The sequence below is a fragment of the Pongo pygmaeus genome, chromosome 9, assembly GCF_028885625.2.
Source record: "Pongo pygmaeus isolate AG05252 chromosome 9, NHGRI_mPonPyg2-v2.0_pri, whole genome shotgun sequence".
Lineage (NCBI taxonomy): Eukaryota > Metazoa > Chordata > Mammalia > Primates > Hominidae > Pongo > Pongo pygmaeus.
Window position 1 is genome coordinate 71,227,643 of NC_072382.2, and position 20,183 is coordinate 71,247,825.

The 20,183-nt window shown below is 37.3% G+C and overlaps 1 pseudogene; it reads left to right on the forward strand.

Moving 5' to 3' along the window:
* Nucleotides 1-15,034: 15,034 nt before the first annotated feature.
* Nucleotides 15,035-15,977, forward strand: LOC129008670 (olfactory receptor 51I2-like; annotated as a pseudogene).
* Nucleotides 15,978-20,183: the final 4,206 nt, after the last annotated feature.

Here is a 20,183-nt window from a genome sequence, read left to right on the forward strand (position 1 = left end):
TTTGTGGCACTGTGAAACAATTACAATAGTAACATCAAATATCACTGATCTCAAATCACTAGAAGAGATATAATGTAACAAAGATATTTGAAATGCTGATAGAAATACCAAAATGTGACACAGAGACACAATGTGAGCACATGTTATTGAAAAAATAGGGCTGAATCTTTTGCTTGATGCAGGTTGCCACAAACTTTCAATTAGTGAAAAATGAAGTATCTGTGAGATGCAATAAAGTGAAGCATAATAAAATGACAATGTCTGTATACTGTTTTCATAATTTTTGTTGTTGCTATTGCTGTTGCCTAGGCTGGAGTGCAGTGGCATGATCACTGTTCACTGCAGTCTTGACCTCCTGTGCTCACACAATCCTCCCGTCTCAGCCTCCCAAGTAGCTGTGAATACAGGTGCAAGCCACCACACCTGGCTAATATTTAATTTTTATTTTTGTAGAAATGGAGCCTCACTATGTTACCCAAGCTAGTCTTAAACTCTTGGCCTCAAGCAATCCTCCCACCTTGGCCTCCTGAAGTGCTTGAATTGTAGGTGTGAGCCGCCATGAGTGGCCTGTTTTCATAACTTTTCATTTAAAACTTATAAATCTGTTATGCTATTTTATTAGGTTGGTCAAAAGTAATAGCTGTTTTTGCAAAAAAAAAAATGGCAAAAACAGCAATTACTTTTGCAACGACCTAATAATAAGCTAAATATTTATATGTAAATGTAATTCATTGAATATCTTAGATCAAAAGTCTGTAAGCTGCAGTGGAGTCACCAAAATAGTGGAGTGTAAGCAATCTGGCTTTCCTCTCTGCCACAGAAAACTGAAACCAAATATCCAGGCCACAATTATCACCAGAAATGTCTCAGAACTCAAGTTTCTGGCTGAGACAATCCTAGGGGCCAGAGAAGTGTGCAAATCTTTGAGCAGATGGTAAGATAAACAAACCTCTTTATCAGTGATGCCACTTCCCCAGTCTGTCAGGCACTCTGTGGAAAACTCCTCTTGGACCTAGTTTCTACACTGGAAAAATTGAGATCAGGAAGACAGCCAGCTCCCCCAACATCTTGGGTTTCTTCCCATGAAAACAATTCCTACCTCAGCCTACAGGAAGCATATCAAGTGCCCACAGGAAGAAAAAACCTTGAGGACAGCTAGAGGTAAAAAGTGAAGTGGAACCAGCAAACACAGACTGTTAACTTCTGTTCTTCCCACAACTCAAGCCCAGCCCCCGCCACCCTCCCCACCCCTTCTCCAGTCCAAGGTTTGAAATTCTGCTCCTTATTGCAGCCAACAGAGACGCCAAGTTAGGCTCTTCAGCAGCACCTTGCTGCTCCATGAGCCCTTTGGGAGTGAACCCCTGGCCAGCCTTCTGACAGGCCCAGGGTATCCTCTCTGGTTTCCTCGTTACCCTAGACTGTCAGTGCTCCAAATGGTGTGAGACCTGGGGCAAACCTAGGCTTAAGGTGCCATCCAGTGCTGAAAAGGAGGCAGGGCTCTAGAGTTAAGGGAATTCAACAGGAAAACTGCAAAGATCTGTAAGCAAATATAGCCCAGAAATACAAAACAAGCCAGGTGGTGAAGATTGGAATAAATAATCTTTTAATATGCTGCCATAGATATAAATCCACAGGAAACAATAGAAATCAGGGAACCAAGACCTTCTCAAATGGACAAAGCAATGAGCCAGTATAATCCACACACATCTCTAGCATGAAAACCAAAAGACAAACCTATCAAAAATAATAACTACAGCACTTTCTTAAGAGATAGGCAATGTAAAAAGTATTAAATTCAGAGAAACAGAAGTCAAAATATGGGTGGAGGAATGGAATTTAGTTTAGAGCTTTGTTTTTTTTTATTTGTTTATTTAATCAAATAAAGAAATGATCAAAGTTAAGTTGTCATCCGTTTAAAAAAACTTCTTATGCCTATAAAACTTTTTTTGTAAGCCTCATGGTAATTACAGAGCAAAAACCTACAATGGACACAATAGAAATTAAAAATAATCAACGAAAACATATAACCAGAAGAAATCATTTATCCACAAAATAAGACAGTAGGAAACGGAGTTAGTTACCAAAACAACTGGGAAAAAAGTAACAAAGTGGCAGAAGTATGTCCTTACATATCAATGTTAATATTGAATGTAAGTGGAATAACGTTTTGTATTAGAAGATATAGAGTGGCCGAATGAAACTGGGCATCCTTTATAATAAAAATTCTCAACAAACTGGTTTTAGAAATAGGATACCTGAAAAAAAGAAACACCACATATGACAAAACCACAGCTATCATAATACTTAATGGGAAATAATTAAAACCTTTTTCTCTAAGATCTGGAAAAAGACAAGAATGAAGACTTTCACCACTTTTATTCAACAGAGTACTGGAAGTCCTAGCTAGAGCAAACAGGCAAGAAAAGAAATTAAGGGAATCTAATTTGGAAAGGAAGAAGTAAAATTAGCAGATGATATAATTTTATTTGAAGATGACATAATTTAATATTTATAGAAACCTAAAGACTCCACCAGAAAGCTCTTAGAATTGATAAACAATTTAAGTAAGGTTGAGGGATACAAAATCAAAATACAAAAGCATTATCTGTGTGTCAACAGTAAACAATATAAACAAAGTCCTTTACAATAGCTACAAAAATATAAAACGCCTAGGAATAAAGTTAATGAAAGATGTGACAGTTCTCTACAAGGAAAACTATAGATCTCTGATGAAATAAATTATAGAGAAAATTAAAAAGTGGGAAGATATTTCATGCTCATATATTGGAGGAATTAATATTGTAAAATATTCACACTACCTAAAGCAATCTACAGATTTAATGCAATCCCTATCAAAATATGAATGACATTCTTCATAGAAATAGAAAAAGTAATCTTAAAATTTGTATGGAACCACAAATGACCCAGAAACAAACTGTCACATTACTGGACTTTAAAATATACAACAAAGCCATAATAACCAAAATAGCATGATATAGGTATAAGAACAGACACATAGAGCAAAGGAACAGAAGAGAGAACTCATAAATAATTCCATGCATTTACAGCTAAATCATTTTTGACAAAGTCACCAAAAGCATACATTGGTGAAAGGACAGTCTCTTCAGTAAATGGTGCTGAAAAAACTAAAACATAAAGGAAATGCTTCAGAATCTCGTTTGGGCAAAGATTTTTCAGGTAAGACCTCAAAAACACAGGCAACAAAAGCAGAAATAGACAAATGGTATTATAACAAACTAGAACCCTTTGGCACAGCAAAGGAAAAAAAAATGAAAAGACAGCATACCAGAATGAAAGAAAATATTTGCAAATTATCCACCTGATGAGGCATTAAAACAAGAATATACACAGAACTCAACTCAATAGCCAAAAAAAAGAATACAATTAAAAAGTAAGCAAAAAATCTGAATAAATATTTCTCAAAATAAGACATACAAATGACCAACAGATATTTGAATAAATGCTCAATATCACGAACCATCAGGGAAATGAAAATCAAAACCACAATGAGATATCATCTTACCCTAATTACAATTACTTTTATCAAACACACACACACACACACACACAGATGCTGGCAAGGATGTATAGAATAGGGAACTCGTATACACTGTGGTAGGAATGTGAATTAGTAACACCACTATGAAAAACACTACGCAGGTTTCTCAAAACACTAAATATAGAACTACCATATGACCCAGCAGTCCCACTGCTGAGTATATATGCAAAAGAAAGGAAATCAGTTTATCAAAGAGATATCTGCCCTCCCATATTTTTTGTACTACTATGCACAATAGCCAAGATATTGAATCAACCTAAGTGTTCATCAATGGGTAAAATGGGTAAAGTAAATGTGATATATATATATATATATATGTATATATGATATATATGAGATATCTATGATATATATGAGATATATGATATATGTGATATATATGAGATATATATGATATATATGATATATATGACATATATGAGATATATATGACCTATATGAGATATATATGATATATATGACATATATATGAGATGTATGAGATATATATGATATATATACACACACATATATAATGGAATATTATTCAGCCATAAAAAATAATGAAATCCTGTCTTTTGAAGCAACATGGATGTAACTGGAAGTCATTATGTTAGGTAAAATACATAAGGCACAGAAAGATAAATATTGCATGCTCCCACTCATATGTGGGAGCTAAAAATGTGAATCTCATGGAGGTAGAGAGGAGATTAGTGGTTACCAGAGGCTGGACCGGTAGTGGGGAGGGGTGATTAAAGGTTGGTTAACAGGTACCAAAATACAATCAGATAGAATGAATAAGATCTAATATTTGATAGTAGAGTAGGGTGACTATAGATAATAAAGATTTATTGTATAGTCCAAGATAACTAGGAGAGAAAATTGAATGTCCTCAATATACAGAAAAGATAAATGTTTCAGATGTTAGATATTCCAATTACCCTAATTTGCTCATTTCACATTGTTTGCATGCATCAAAATATTCCATGTACCCCCAAAATATCTTCTATTATGTATAAATAGAAAGTCTGGAAACCTAGCTAATGAAGTTTTAATTTTTCTAAAAATAAAAATAGCACATTGTAAATATAATAAGTAGCCCCTTTATAGTGTTTATTATGAACCAGGAAATTTATACATACAAAAAATATGGGATGAGTAAGGACCTTATTTTAGAAAATAATTGCAAAGGGAGGAAACGGACTATAGGAGAGGGTGGATAGACCTGTGACCAACAGATTGCAAGTGTCTTAAGGATTAATCAAAGTGAATTTTCCTTTATAGAGAGGAGTAAAGAAGTCTAGAATGATTCAGGTATGAGCCATCCCATTACTGGGCATTTACCCAAAGGATTATAAGTCATTCTACAATAAAGACACATGCACACATATGTTTATTGCGGCACTATTCACAATAGCAAAGACTTGGAACCAACCCAAATGTCCATCAATGATAGACTGGATTAAGAAAATTTGGCACATATACACCATAGAATACTATGCAGCCATAAAAAGGATGAGTTTGTGTCCTTTGCAGGGACATGGATGAAGCTGGAAACCATCAGTCTCAGCAAACTATCATAAGATCAGAAAACCAAACACTGCATGTTCTCACTCATAAGTGGGAGTTGAACAATGAGAACACATGGACACAAGGAGGGGAACATCACACACTAGGACCTGTCGGGGGGTGGGGGGCTAGGGGAGGGATAGTATTTGTGGGGAAAAGAAAGAGAGCTCAGACTGTTACTGTGTCTGTGTAGAAAGAAGTAGACATAAGAGACTCCATTTTGTTTTGGTAGCAGCCACTGATTTACCCATACCAGTTTTTCTGTTTTCCAAGTTAATGGAATAGGTTTAGGAGGCTCTACAGTGGCCACCCCTAAAAGCGATACCCTCTTCCTTCTCTTTCTTGATTTCTTTCAGTCTCAATTGGGACTTTAATGCCATTTTCATTTTTCCTAGTCCCTTTCCTGGTGTATATCCCATCTTAGTCATGATTTTTTGACTTGTGGGGCTGTATAATGGAGCGGGCATAGTGATTTCCGCAACCCATTGTTGTAATAAATCTTGACCCCACAGATTAAGAGGAATTGAAGTAATCATTGGCTGAACAGTACTTTCTTGATTATCTGGCCCTAAACAATGTAAAATCATAGTACTTTGATACACTTCTGAGGCTGTCCCTATGCCGACAAGTCCTGTAACAGCCTTTTGTTTAGGCCAATTTTTTGGCCACTGATTTAAAGCAATGATAGAGACATCTGCTCCAGTGTCTACGAACCCTTCAAACTGTTTTCCTTGAATAATGGCCTTACACACAGGTCTGTTCTCTGAGACCCGACTTGCCCAATATGCAGCCTTTCCTGTCGGATCAGTGCTTCCAAACCCTCCTGTTCTATCTTACTATTTCCAACCTTAATATAAGGCAGGAGTAATAATTGAGCAATCCTGTCTCTGGACTGGCACTCCAAGGAATTGAAGACCTAATAACCAATTGAAGTTTGCCTTTATAGTCTGAATCAACCACACCAGTAGGAATTTGAACTCCCTTTAGATTTAGACTTGATCTTCCTAAGATAAGTCCTACAGTCCCCTCAGGCAGTGGGCCATATACCCCTGTGGGGATTTTTTGTGGGGGCTCCCCTGGAAGCAGAGAGACTGCTTGTATAGTACATAAATCTACTGCTGCACTGCTGCTTGTGGCAGGGGACAATTGTTGTACTGTGGTAACTGGCTTATTCCCTGAGGCAATTGGGACAGTGGGGTTGTTGTCACTGAAAACCCTGAGGAACAAAGGGCTGAATTGGGAATGCCCCAGTTTGTTGCAGGGCCTGAGGCTGGCCCCTCTGTTCATTTCCTGACAATGGTTGCCCATTTCTATCAAATTTAGAGCGACATTGACTGACCCAATGTTTTCCTTTTTTACATCTTGGACATAAGTCAGGTGGCTCTTTACCTGTTGTAGTAGCTTGAATAGTTACATTTTGTTTATTTGAGACTGGGCAATTCTTTTTTAGATGACCAATTTGACCACAATTAAAACATTTTTCCCCAAATGTTCTAACTTGTCCTAAAGCAGCTCCCTTTATTGCTTAAGCCATAAGCACAGCTTTATACATAGCTCCTCCAATTCCATCACAGGCTTTTACGTACTCTGAGATTACATCTGATCCTGTGGGAACCTTTCCTTTTGATGGCTTAACAGCTGACTGACACTCAGGATTGGCGTTTTCATATGCCATCAACTCCACTATGACCTACGGTCATTCTCATCGGCAAGTGACTTTTGAGCAACATCTTGGAGCCTTGCCACAAAATCAGGATAGGGCTCTTTAGAGCCTTGTCTTATAGTATTGAATGAGGGGCAGGCGGTTCCTGGGTCTTGGATTTTTGTTCCCAGGCCCGAAGGTAGATAGCTCTAACTTGTTCAATGGCCTCATTTTGCATTATTGCTTTTTGATTAGCGGTGCTCCAATTTTGACCTGTTCCTAATAGTTGATCTTCATCTATGTTAACTGGAGGATTGGCAGCCCTATTTCTTTGGACCTGTTCTTGTGCCCCATCAAGCCACCAAACCTCAAATTGTAAAAATTGAGAGGGTGAGAGAGACAATTTTGCCAGAATCTCCCAATCATAAGGAATGAGTCTGTGTCCATGAGCAATGGAATCTAATAATGTCCTCATATAAGGGGAGTTGGGTCTATATTGTTTTACTCCCTCTTTCATATCTTTTAGCATTTTTATAGAAAAAGACTCATATCTGGCCTCAGCTATGGGAGGCTCTCCCTCTTGGGCCCCTTCTCCAGGTGGTATCCGTTCTAATATTGCTGGGAATTGCCACGCCTCAGTATCTCCTTGCTTTCTTGCCTTATCAATAATTTTATGTAATGTACAAACCTGTCCACTAGGTGGTGCGGTAGGATTAAGTCTCATAGTGGGCGGCTGAGGGTATGGTGCCCTGCCCTGTGGTGCTGGGAGCATTCCTGGATGTCCATAATGACTTTCTGGGGGTGGCCGATACTGAAGTTCGGCAGGCGGCCAGTATTGATAGGCTAATGGCGGTTGGGTCTTATTTTCTACTGGCTGATATTGTGGATACTGTATTTGGATTGCCATTGCCATGACAGAGACTCTATCTTTCTCTGTTTGATATTCTCTTGGAGTTTGTACTTGTCTAACCTGCATTTGAGGTTGTAATGTTACAGACATCTGAACTGTTGGAAGAGGAGTTGGCCCTTGTGGTTTAGACTCTGATGGCCCAGCTAATTCTGGACCTTTTTCTTCTAATTTTAACATTTCAGGATATATCACCTCCTGTAATTGATTATAGTCAACACTTTGCATTGACTGAGCCATTACTGGCTCTGCTACATATTCGCAATGTAAACTTTCCATTTCTTTCTGTGATTTTCTCCCTGCCTCTTCTTTGCAATTTATTACACAGCTTTCAGGGGCATCAGAAACTGAAACGCTATCTTCTTCTGTTTGAAACGGTTCTAAAGCTGCTTTAATAATGGCCCAATCATTCCATACTGTAAGTGGGATGATTTTACTCTCCCTAATTGCTTGTTTTAATTCTTTGCCAATTTTTTTCCAGTCTTTTAGATCTAAAGTTCCCTGTTCTGGAAACCATGGGCAAAATTATTCTGTTGTTAAAAATAGCTTGATTAGATTTTTTGTAGAGACTCTAACTCCCCCTATTTTTAAAAGAATATTAATAAAGCTGAGATAAGAGGCATATTTACTTTTAGTTTGCCCTGTTTTACCCTAACTTCTTCCAAGCACACAAGCTTACCACAAGGCTGACTGTAGACATACTCGGGATCTCTCATCGACTTGTCCTTAATGAATATGCTTGAGCGTACCTTCACCCTCGAGAAACGCACCCACTTGGGGCACCAGATGAAGGGGTGGGTTGCCCCTCCACACCTGTGGGCATTTCTCATTAGGTGGAACAAGAGACTTGGAAAAGAAAGAGGCACAGAGACAAAGTATAGAGAAAGAAAAATGGGCCCAGGGGATCGGCGCTCAGCATACAGAGGACCTGCACCAGCCCTGGCCTCTGAGTTCCCTTAGTATTTATTGATCATTATTACGTGTTTCTCAGAGAGGGGGATGTGGCAGGACAGTAGTGTAATAGTGGAGAGAAGGTCAGCAGGAAAACATGTGAACAAATGTCTCTGCATCATAAATAAGGTAAAGAAAAAAGTGCTGTGCTTTTGATGTGCATATACATAAACATCTCAATGCCTTAAAGAGCAGTATTGCTGCCAGCATGTCCAACCTCCAGCCCTAAGGTCATTTTCCCCTATCTCAGTAGATGGAATATACAATTGGGCTTTACAGGGAGACATTCCATTGCCCAGGGATGAGCAGGAGACAGATGCCTTCCTCTTATCTCAACTGCAAAGAGGCCTTCCTTCCTCTTGTACTAATCCTCCTCAGCACAGACTCTTTACGGGTGTCAGGCTGGGGGACAGTCAGGTCTTTCCCTTCCCATGAGGCCATATTTCAAACTATCCCATGGGGAGAAACCTTGGACAATACCTGGCTTTCCTAGGCAGAGGTCCCTGAGAACTTCTGCAGTGTATTGTGTCTCTGGGTACTTGAGATTAGACAATGGTGATGACTGTTAACAAGCATGCTGCCTTCAAGCATTTGTTTAAAAAAACACACCCTGAACAGCCCTTAATCCACTTAACCCTGAGTTGACACAGCACTTGTTTCAGGGAGCACAGGGTTGGGGGTAGGGTTACAGATTAACAGCATCTCAAGGTAGAAGAATTTTTCTTAGTACAGAACAAAATGGAGTCTCTTATGTCTACTTCTTTCTACACAGACACAGTAACAGTCTGATCTCTCTTTCTTTTCCCCATAGTGTTAAGAGAAATACTTAATGTAGGTGATGGGTTGATGGGTGCAGCAAACCACCATGACACATGTATACCTGTGTAACAAAACTGCACGTTCTGCACATGTAACCCAGAACTTAAAGTATAATAATAATAAAAAAGAATTCCGGTATGAGGAAGTGGGTTGAAAGGGTGGTATGGTGTGACTGGATAGTAAATCAGAGAATGTTTTCCTTTGAGTCCAGCCTGTTCTCTAGAGGAACTGTGTACTGGCTCAGGCTATGGGTGGGTCAAAGGGAAGAAGCTTGAAGAAGGAGGACAAGTTGGACCAAAGTTTGGTCTACAAGCCCTTTATGTTGTGATTGATCAGTGGAGACAAAACAGTTCAGCTAATCATTCATGAGGCAAAGCATTGGAATTTGGGTGTTTTGTATCTGGCTTTCTCACAGGTAGAAAAAAAGGGGAGAGGGCATCCCTCAATGTTATCTGAGTCACAGGGAGAAGAGTAGTTCCTTGTAGTAAGCAGTTTCCCTGAACACAAAGGTGGCTGGAATTTCTTAATCTATACTGTTTTCCAGGATAGAAGGCCCCAAGTAAAGTTCAACATTGTCAAATGCACTATATTCTTTACATATATCAACACTTGATTGCTCACAAATAATCTATTACTCATAGATATCCATTTTACATATAAGCAAACAAAGGCACAATGAGTTTAAATAATCTATTAAAGTACACTGAAGATAAGCCAAGCTTTGACTCCAGGCAGTCTGGCTACAGAATATATGCTTTTCAACCATTGCACTCATTGATGCTCAACACTAAATTTAGTCAAGAAATGTGGAGATATATTTTTAATTTCATTAAAAACAATATTCTTAACTTCATTAAAAACATGCATTAACCTGGGAAATAAATGTCCTTGCTCAGTTCTCATAGTTATAAAATGAGAGCTATTTCATGGTCTCTGCAATCTCTATTTGTTTCAACATCTTGTGAGTGTAGGAACTGAAGGAAGACTGAAAAATAACAGTTGATATAGTTTTTTTTTTGTATATATGTTTGCTTGGGGGAATGCTTCTTCAACAGTCTTGCAGTCTTTTTATTCATGCAAAAGAAAACTGCTCTTTAATTTTTCTATTAAAATTGATCAGGCTGGACTAAAGTCTATATATTTGTGTTTTTTTTAATGTGGCTATTTTTTATATTAGAAATTTAATGAGGCTAGGCACGGTGGCTCACCCCTGTAATCCCAACACTTCGGGAGGGTGAGGTGGGTGGATCACCTGAAGTCAGGAGATCAAGACCATCCTGGCCAACATGGTGAAACCCTGTCTCTACTAAAAATACAAAAAATTAGCTGGGCGTGGTGGTAGGCTCCTGTAATCCCAGCTACTCAGGAGGCTGAGGCAGGAGAATCCCTTGAACCTGGGAGGTGGAGGTTACAGTGAGCTGAGATCAAGCCATTGCACTCCAGCCTAGGCAACTCCATCTCAAAAACAAAACAAAACAAATAAACAAACAAAAAAAAATATATATATAAAATGAGATTGAAGTTTTGAAAGACGTTAATTACTTGAAAAAGAATTTTAACTCAAAATAAATTCTAATCCCTTGTCCTCACACCCACCCTTCCAGCTGTACACATACACACACACACACACACATTTGCATACACACACAAAGACTAAGACCACTTTAAATCTCACTATGGATTTAGCCATTTAGGCTAATCATGATTCTGTTCAAGGAGAATAAGGGATATTTTGTTGAGTCAATTCCCTTACTTACAGTTTCCCAATCTCATTCTCTTAGGGATTTTGTAGTCCTCTGAGACATCACAAGCCCTGGATACTCCTCAAAGGATGTGGAAGAGGAAAATGGCCTTTTCGCTGCATTTGACTTTTCCAGCTGGATGAGAAATAAATGTTACAAGACTGTCTATGGTCTTGTAAGATACTATTGCCTTTCCTAGGGGTTTTGGCCACAAATATGACCTAGAACTTTTCTAAGTAGACTTTACATATAAATAACTGAAAGCAGTAAATCATCACAGCTTAGCAGAAGTTCATGGGAGATAGGAATATACTAGTTAAAGCTGGAAGTAACAACACTCTTATAGTGGCTGAATTTAAGGTAACCAAACCATTAACATTGCTTGCTCCCTCACATTGTTCTCTCTTTTGTTTACCAGTTTTAGCCTTTAGTTTTGTTTCTGTCCAAACTCTGAAGTACTGCTCTGAAGCTAATGTACTTCTTAATTTTTTTAACATCTCAATTTTCCACAGCCTCCCCATCATCCATTTTCTCTTTCTAAAACTTCCTATACTGAATTACTTACCATGGCAGGAACTGAATAGAGGTTTTTCTGAATTACTCAAACATTAAATGTAACACAGATCATTTAAAATAGTGCTACTTATCCCCTCTTATGAAAGTATAGGAGAATCCTACCTATTTTTATTTTGTAGGGATACTTGAGGAAAACATACAGGAAGAGAGTTACTGGGTAGTTTAGTATTATTGCACCTCATGCCTGGTCCAGGACATCTTACCCCCTTCTAATAACAACCAGTAAAGACTTTCCCCTCCCCAAGCACTCAAGAATAATTCAGAGGAACCATTGCTCCACAGCCGTAAATTCCTAAATTGACTTTTGAAGGAATATGATTGCATGCTTAAGTATCATTTTTTTTAAGTCAGGCTCCCTCACAGCAAATGTGTGTTACACTGTGTATTTTCTGAAAGTGCAGGTATACTGTAGAAAAGAAAGCATTTATTTTGTGTGCAGAGTGATAAAAAACAAAGTTTATAACTTCAATAATTTACTTATTCTCTTGTACTCCACAATGGAAGGACTTTCCAGAATTAAGACTTTGAAGGAAAGTGCTCACTCTTTTCAAAATGCCCTTCATTCCCCTCAGCCTTACTCACTTTACCCTTTTCTTACCATCCCCTACTTCAAATAGTGCAAACTTCTCTTTTCTTTCTAGTTTGAAGTCTTCCCCTAATGACAGTGTGATAGATTTTCAGTTGGTACATTTTACAGAAGAGGATACTGAGGAGCAGAGGTTTAAGCAGTTAGTCTAAGATCGCAATCTTGTATATTAGAAGGGAGAGGGAAGGAGGATTCTCATATGAGTGTATCTGACTTCAGAGCTTAAGCTGCTAAACCTTATTCGAAATTGTCTTTCATAACTCTTATTTATAACACTATCTAGAACTGCTTTTGCTGTAACTTACATTTTTATCGTATCAGTTTCTCACTTCCCATTTACTCCTAGATGTCTCCTTTTTTCTCACTGGGTGCAAAGTTCTCCTAAATCTGCTTTTACCAACAACTGCTCTAATCACCAAATACAGCATGGAAAGTTTCTTAGTTCTCCAGCTTTAATTATAGAATATTTGGTTACATTGACTATCTCTGTAGTGAAACTCTCATTTCTTAATGTCCAGGACATTCCATTATTCAGTTATTTCTTTTTAATTTACTATTGTGTATCCTCGGCTTTATTACTCTTTTCTCCACTCCAAATTCCTGAATATGGACATCTACTGAGCATCATTAGCCCTAAGGCTCTTTATTATCCTTTCCATTATAGACCTCACTGATTCCAAATTATAGTTACTACCTCCAAGTGAGTTCATGTCTCCGTTGCCATAACTACCTTCGACCTCTGTGTTCAATCCAGTGCATCTAACTATGAACAAGCCATTAGAGATAATGCTAGCAAGTAAATTAAAATGTTTTCAAAATGTATTTTTTCACAACTTAAAAAAAGATAGCTCTTGCTATGAATTGTCTGAAATGCTCTTTCTATAAATCAAGAAACCAGGTGAAAAATCTTGGTTTAAAATGAGAGGAGGGGAGACTTCATCCCTTGTATCTAGTTAATTAAATCCTTGTGTTGTTTTTCCCTTAAAAATGATATTTTATCTGTCTTTTCCTAGTGGATCAAACACTCTTATTTAGATTCTTGCTACTTGACCTCTTAGTTAATATAAGGGTGTTCAATGAGTTTGCCCTTAATCCAAATTCTCTTTCATGATAGTGAGTTTGCATTGTGATACTTGGTAGAATCTTAATTATACCATATTCTGGTCTCCAACAAGACTTCATACCACCTATTCCATCTTGTTTTACTATTCCTCCAGCTTATAATGCTTTATTCCATCCAGGAGAATATCATTAGTGCCCTTTCCTAACGAGACTTACTCTGATCTCCATACCTTTGCTCTTATGATGGAATTATCCCTGATGTTGTCTCTTCAAATTAAAGGTTTTTTTATCATTTAATTCCTAGATAATATTTCAATTTCTCCTTGAGTTCTTTTGTGACTGTTCAAGTCCTCATTTACTACCCTTTCACTGTATGCGTACTATTTTTCATATTTATTTTAGATAATTTAACAAATGAATATCTTTAAAAGAAAGCAGTAGGAACAGATGAATTAAAGTTTTTGTTTGTTTGTTTGTTTTCTTGTTTTTGTTTTTGTTTTTGTTTGAGGCAATGTCTCATTCTGTCACCCAGGCTGGAGTGCAGTGGCATGATCTCAGCTCACTGCAACCTCTACCTCCCGGGTTCAAGTGATTCTCATGCCTCAGCCTCCTGAGTAGCTGGGACCACAGGCGTGTACCACCATTCACAGCTAATTTTTTGTATTTTTAGTAGAGACAGGTTTTCACCATATTGGCCAGGCTAGTCCCAAACTCCTGGCCTCAAGTGATCCTCCCTCCACATTTGTCTAAGAGAGCAAGTGTGAATGTTGGTTCCAGGTCCTTTGCACTTGTAGGATTCCTTTGCTCAAAGCTCAACTGTCATGCTTCTTTTTTTTTGAAACGGAGTCTCGCTCTGTCACCCAGGCTGGAGTACAGTGGCGCGATCTCGGCTCACTGCAAGTTCCACTTCCCGGGTTCACGCCATTCTCCTGCTTCAGCCTCCCGAGTAGCTGGGACTACAGGCGCCGGCCACCACGCCCAGCTAATTTTTTGTATTTTCAGTAGAGACGGGGTTTCGCTGTGTTAGCCAGGATGGTCTCGATCTCCTGACCTCGTGATCTGCCTGCCTCAGCCTCCCAAAGTGCTGGGGTTACAGGTGTGAGCCACCACGCCTGGCCACTGTCATGCTTCTAACCACACCATCAGTACAGAGAGAGAGCCTGTGAATATTACATAATCTGCAGTTCAGACGCTGTGTGCCTTCCTACCTACTTGCCCAGCCTTCTGTGTGCTAGCCAATCTCTGTCCCTCTGCTTCTCACTGTGTGTTTTAAATTGACCAAATTAACCACTGAATTTGTGAATCTTAATTTGTTCTCTCAGTATTTCTGTTCAAAATTCTTTGGCATAAGCTTATTCAGTAGTGTACTTGAGGCTACCATTGCATCTACAAAATTGCCTACAAGATAGCCATTATAAATTACCTAAAATATTATCTATATAAGCTTTTAAAATTAAACTGAATTTAACCCTATTCAAATTTTTTTCCTGTATGCAACAGATATGTTAGTTTTCCTCTACCTCTAGACACTTTCTTTGACCATTGAATTAACTTGAATTAACATTACTGCATAATTTTCCCACCTCTTTTTTTTTTTTTTTTTTTTTCAGATTTAATCATCATGTCTATGTTCAATGGTAGCCACTACCAGCCACCCTTCTTCCTTCTTTCAGGAATCCCAGGCCTGGAAGGAGCTCATACCTGGATCTCCATCCCATTGAGCATCATATATGTGATTGCCATCCTGGGGAACATCATCATCATCTACGCAATACACAAGAACCCCAGCTTTCATGAGCCTCAATATGTATTCTTGTCCATGTTGGCAGCCACTGATACAGACATGTCATCATCTACACTGCCCACTGTACTTAATGTCTTTCTTCTCAATCACTGAGAGGTTGAGTTCCATGGCTGCCTGTCCCAGCTGTTCTTCATCCACACCTTCTTCCATGGAGTCAGCCATCCTGTTGGCTATGGCCTTTGACCACTTTGTGGCCATATGCAACCCACTGCACTATACTGTTATCCTGATGCACACCCGCATTACTCAGATAACATTGGCTGCTATGACTCTAGGAGTGGCGCTGATGGCTCCCTTGCTCATCCTGCTCAAACGCCTTCTCTTCTGTGAGGACATCATCCTGTCCCACTCATTCTGCTTCCACCCTGATGTGATGAAGCTAGCTTGTGGGTCCATTCATGTCAATATCATCTATGGGCTTGCCTTGGTTCTCTGGTCCTTTGGTGTTGACTCTGTCTTTATTGTTCTGTCTTATGCCCTGATCTTGAAGACAGTCCTGGGCATTGCTTCCAGAGAGGGACATTTTAAAGCCCTCAACACTTGTGTCTCCCATATTCTCACTGTCCTCATTTTCTATGTCCCACTTATTGCCTTAGCTTTGATCGACAGGATAGGCAGGTACCATTCCCCTCTCCTCCATGTCACCATGTCTAATATTTTTCTTTTCCTCACACCGGTACTCAACCCATTAGTTTATAGTGTGGTAACAAAACAGATCAGAAGTGTGCTGTGTAGATTGTTTGTACTTAAGGTAGGATGAAAGCATTGAGTGAAACTCTTCGAGGAAGTGATTCAAAGGCACTAGGAATGTTGAAAAAAGAGGAGACAAAGACATTCGTTTCCTGTGTTCTCAAGTAGTTCCTTTGGCACACCTGTGTACAGATTTACGACAGCTTTTCTGGAAATAGTAGATTCCCTTCTAGTATTAGATCAATAAAGATATTTATAAAGCTTCATGCACCTTTATTTTATGTTTCTCATTCCCAGAATTCATACTACTTACTTATGGGGCCTCATTTTAATCCAAATAGTCCTACAAAATTTTCAATCCAAAAAGTTCTACTAAATTTTTATATATGAGAACCATTCATATATAGCTATATGGCTAAAATTGGATTAAAAAGAAAATTTATAAATTCATAAAATTTATATTTAATACAGGTATTTAATACCATTGAGAAGCTGAGATAGGGAAAGATATTTGAAATGAAAAAGTTAATTTTCTATAATTTTTATTTAAATCTGATTACATTTTACAATTCTTATTCTGAAGCCATCCCAATCTAAGCCTCATCTAATGTATAAATCCAGTGAGAGATCAAGGCTAAAATTTAACAAAGCATTGCATTTAAAATTTACCACCTAAGTAATATACACTTGATTTTCTCAGGTTGTATTAAAATGTATTTCACGTTTAGTTGAATATATGTACGTACTGATTAAAAACAGGGGTCTGTTAGTAACCTGCTATGTCATTCAGGAAAAATAGTGACCCAGAATCTTTGTGTCTCAGTTTCACCATCAGTGAAAAAGAGTTAATAATGGTATCTATATTCTAAAAACTGTGCAAGAATAAATATGATAAATTATGTAGTGTGTCTACAACGTCTGGCACATTGTTGTGTAAGATAAATATTAACCATTATATTTATTATAATTATATTTACTATTTGTTATTTATTTATTATAATTATATTTATTACGTATAATATATTACTATTTCTACTTATAATCAGTATGAACCATTATGAGCCAGAAATATGGTAGAGGACAAAGGACAAATCTGCATTTAAAAATAAATACAAAGAATAAAGTCTTCTGACACTCAGATGGTGATATCAAAAGTCCTCAGAAATAACATAGTACTTTTTTTCTAAAACATATGTAACTGAAAAAGTAAAAAAGAATTTAGACTAGGTAGATCCATTTTGTAATTGTGTATATTTATCATATTTGTCTGTGCAATATTGTCACTTGCAGATAACAGACACACATCACATTCTTTATACATACTAATGATACCTCCAATTGACTGCCACAGGGCAGAGCTAGACATTACCAATTTTAACCAAGTTATGTAGATGTTAATTCATTAATAATTAATTTATTGATTCAGTAGTCACACATGACCCTTTTTATTTTTCACCCTTTGTCCTTTGTTCCTCACATTTCCCCCCCAACCCCACCCCGCTTCTCCTTCTTTTATATCTTTGAAGAATTATTCTGAGCATTAACTGCATCCCATGTTCTAGGGGGCAGATGAGTCAAAGATGCCATAATTTAGAGAATTACTGCAGGCTGAGTGAGATAAGAAAATACATTTTTCATATTGTAAGGAAGAATTAAATAAATGATCCAAGCTGCCTAAACAGAACAGTCTGTCTCATTATATTGTTTATAAGGAAATACATGCAAATCAAAAACCAGACTAGATCACATTCAAAGGAAGTATTTCAGGGACCTAAACGCTTGTTAAGAACTCAATACTACTATGTCTCTTTTTCTTTCTGAAGCAGTCTCTCCTATTTTCCTCTATTTTGTGTGTACTCATTTTCTCCTAATTTAGACAGGTATTAGTTTACACATAACAAAAAAAGACTATGATTGCAAGTGGCTTAGTATTTTCAAGTGTTGTAATATAAATAGAAAGAAAATCTTTCAAATTAGTTTTAGCACAAAACATGAAAGGAGAAACATTTTATTCCATTTTTAATCTCTGTAGCTGAAATTTCAGGGAGGGATTTGTTATAATATTGATGTTATTGATATCCCCAAACCATACAAAGAAGTGAGGGGTTCCTGTCTGCTAGCTTTAAAAAATGAAACAATTGCTGGGTAATGGTCCCAGTTTTCTATCTTCATGTTTGGGGAAATCAGAGTCAAGAGGTTTCCGACCAGAAGGACCCACCATAAATAACATGATTAAATTGGGTTTAAAGGATGAAAAAATAGTTCAAAAGCCAGATTTTTATTTTTTTAGAATGTTCACTTTACATCTGGGATGATCTCTCACTGAGAGTAAAGACTGTATTCTTTTTTCAATTTAATCTCCTTCATCCTATTAGTATCTAATGGATTAGAGCTAAGCAAATGATTTTGGAATGGAGACAGATTTCAAGCTTACATAATTTTTGTTCATGAACTGTTCAGTCTTCCAGGAAGTTCTTCGCAAGCCTAGCCCTCACTGTCTTACTATCCTCTGTATTCATACAGAAACTCAATCCAACCTCTACCTGGCTAATTATATTCTATTAAATATTTGCTGCTGTTCTGTGATCTTTATTGGTACACTGTAAACTCTGTGAATATTATAATTATGTCTTCTGTATGGCCTTGATGCTACTAAATATGTCAGATGGATATTAAAAGTATTTTCTGTGATGGGTGTGGTGGCTCACGCCTGTAATCCCAACATTTTGGGAGGCCAAGGCAGGCAGACTGCTTGAGCCCAAGAGTTTGAGGTCAGCCTAGGCAACATAGCAAAACCCTGATTCTATATAAAATACAACAATAACAACAAAAAAAACCAAAAAAAAAAAAAAAACAACTAGCTGGTTGTGGTGGCACATGCCTATAGTCCCAGCTACTCCAGAGTCTGAGGCAGGAGGATCGATCACTTGAGCCTAGGAGGTCTAGGCTGCAGTGAGCCATGATTGTGCCAATGCACCACATCCTGGATGACAGAATGAAACCCTGTCAAAAAATAAAATCATGTTTGATTACCTGACTTATTATTTAGGAATTTATTTAAAACTTCCTTAAAGCAATCTCAAATTCTTGCTAATGTTAGCACGTGTTTATTTACTACCATGGGCAATTAAGTCTCTCTCTTTCACTTGCCTCCAATCTTGATCCCAGCAGAAAAATTCTTCATTTGCTTATAACTATAAATTCGAAAGAGTTTACCCCAGAAGTAAACAAACTAATTCATTTTCCTCTTTGGAAAGTTAAAGAAGAGAGATGTATCCTTGTTTCAAAAGTAGGTATGTAAAAGTAGGTATGTAAAAAGTAGGTATGTAAAAGTAGGTATATCTATTTTCAATATTAAATTGGAAACAAAACAAAATTTGAATAAAGTATGAATTTTTAATAAAATAACAAGAAAAGTGTGACTATTTTATAGACTGTTATATATTATTTCTTTTCAGACAGCTCCTTTATCTTTATTAATATTTAGAATGCTCAGAACATTGACCAGTATCCAACTATAAGAAACATAAATATCAAATATACAATTATACATTTATCCTCAATTTTGAATTTTTAACACTCCAACTTAAGCAACATTGGAAATCAAGGATCAGGTGACAGCTTGGTTGCTCTATAAAATGAATCTCTTTGATTGACTAAAGTTTCTGTCTTATACTTCTTTAAATGAGAATGCTCCTGGCAGAGATTGTTTAAAGCCACATAGCTAATCATATTGTAAAAAATATCCCAGGGTAGAGAGTAAGAGGGGGGTGAAGATTGCAAAACCACCTATTGACTATTATGCTTATTACCTGGATGATGAAGCAACCTATACTAAACTCCCATGACCCACAATTTATCTATAAAACAAGCCTGTATATGTACATACCCCTGAAACTAAAATAAACATTTTAAAGTCCTACATTTAAACAAAAACATAAAACACATACACACGTAAACACTCATTCATATATATATATTTATTTATATAAAATATATGGATAAATGCGTATATATATATATATGTACACGTCTGCTTTGCTGTTATGCTTGTATATTACTTAACAGCATGAAGCTTCTTGATGTAACTATAACTTTGGTTTCAAGCGTCAAATTGAATATAACACCTTTGATTCAAACTTCTTATCCCTGTTTCTTTATTTCTGTCTTTTTTTTCTCAGTCAAGGAAAAGAAGGTCTAGTTCTAAACTCATTCTTACATTACCTGCTGGAAGAAAAGTTCTATATCCCCTGCTTTTTCTTTCAGTCTATGTTAC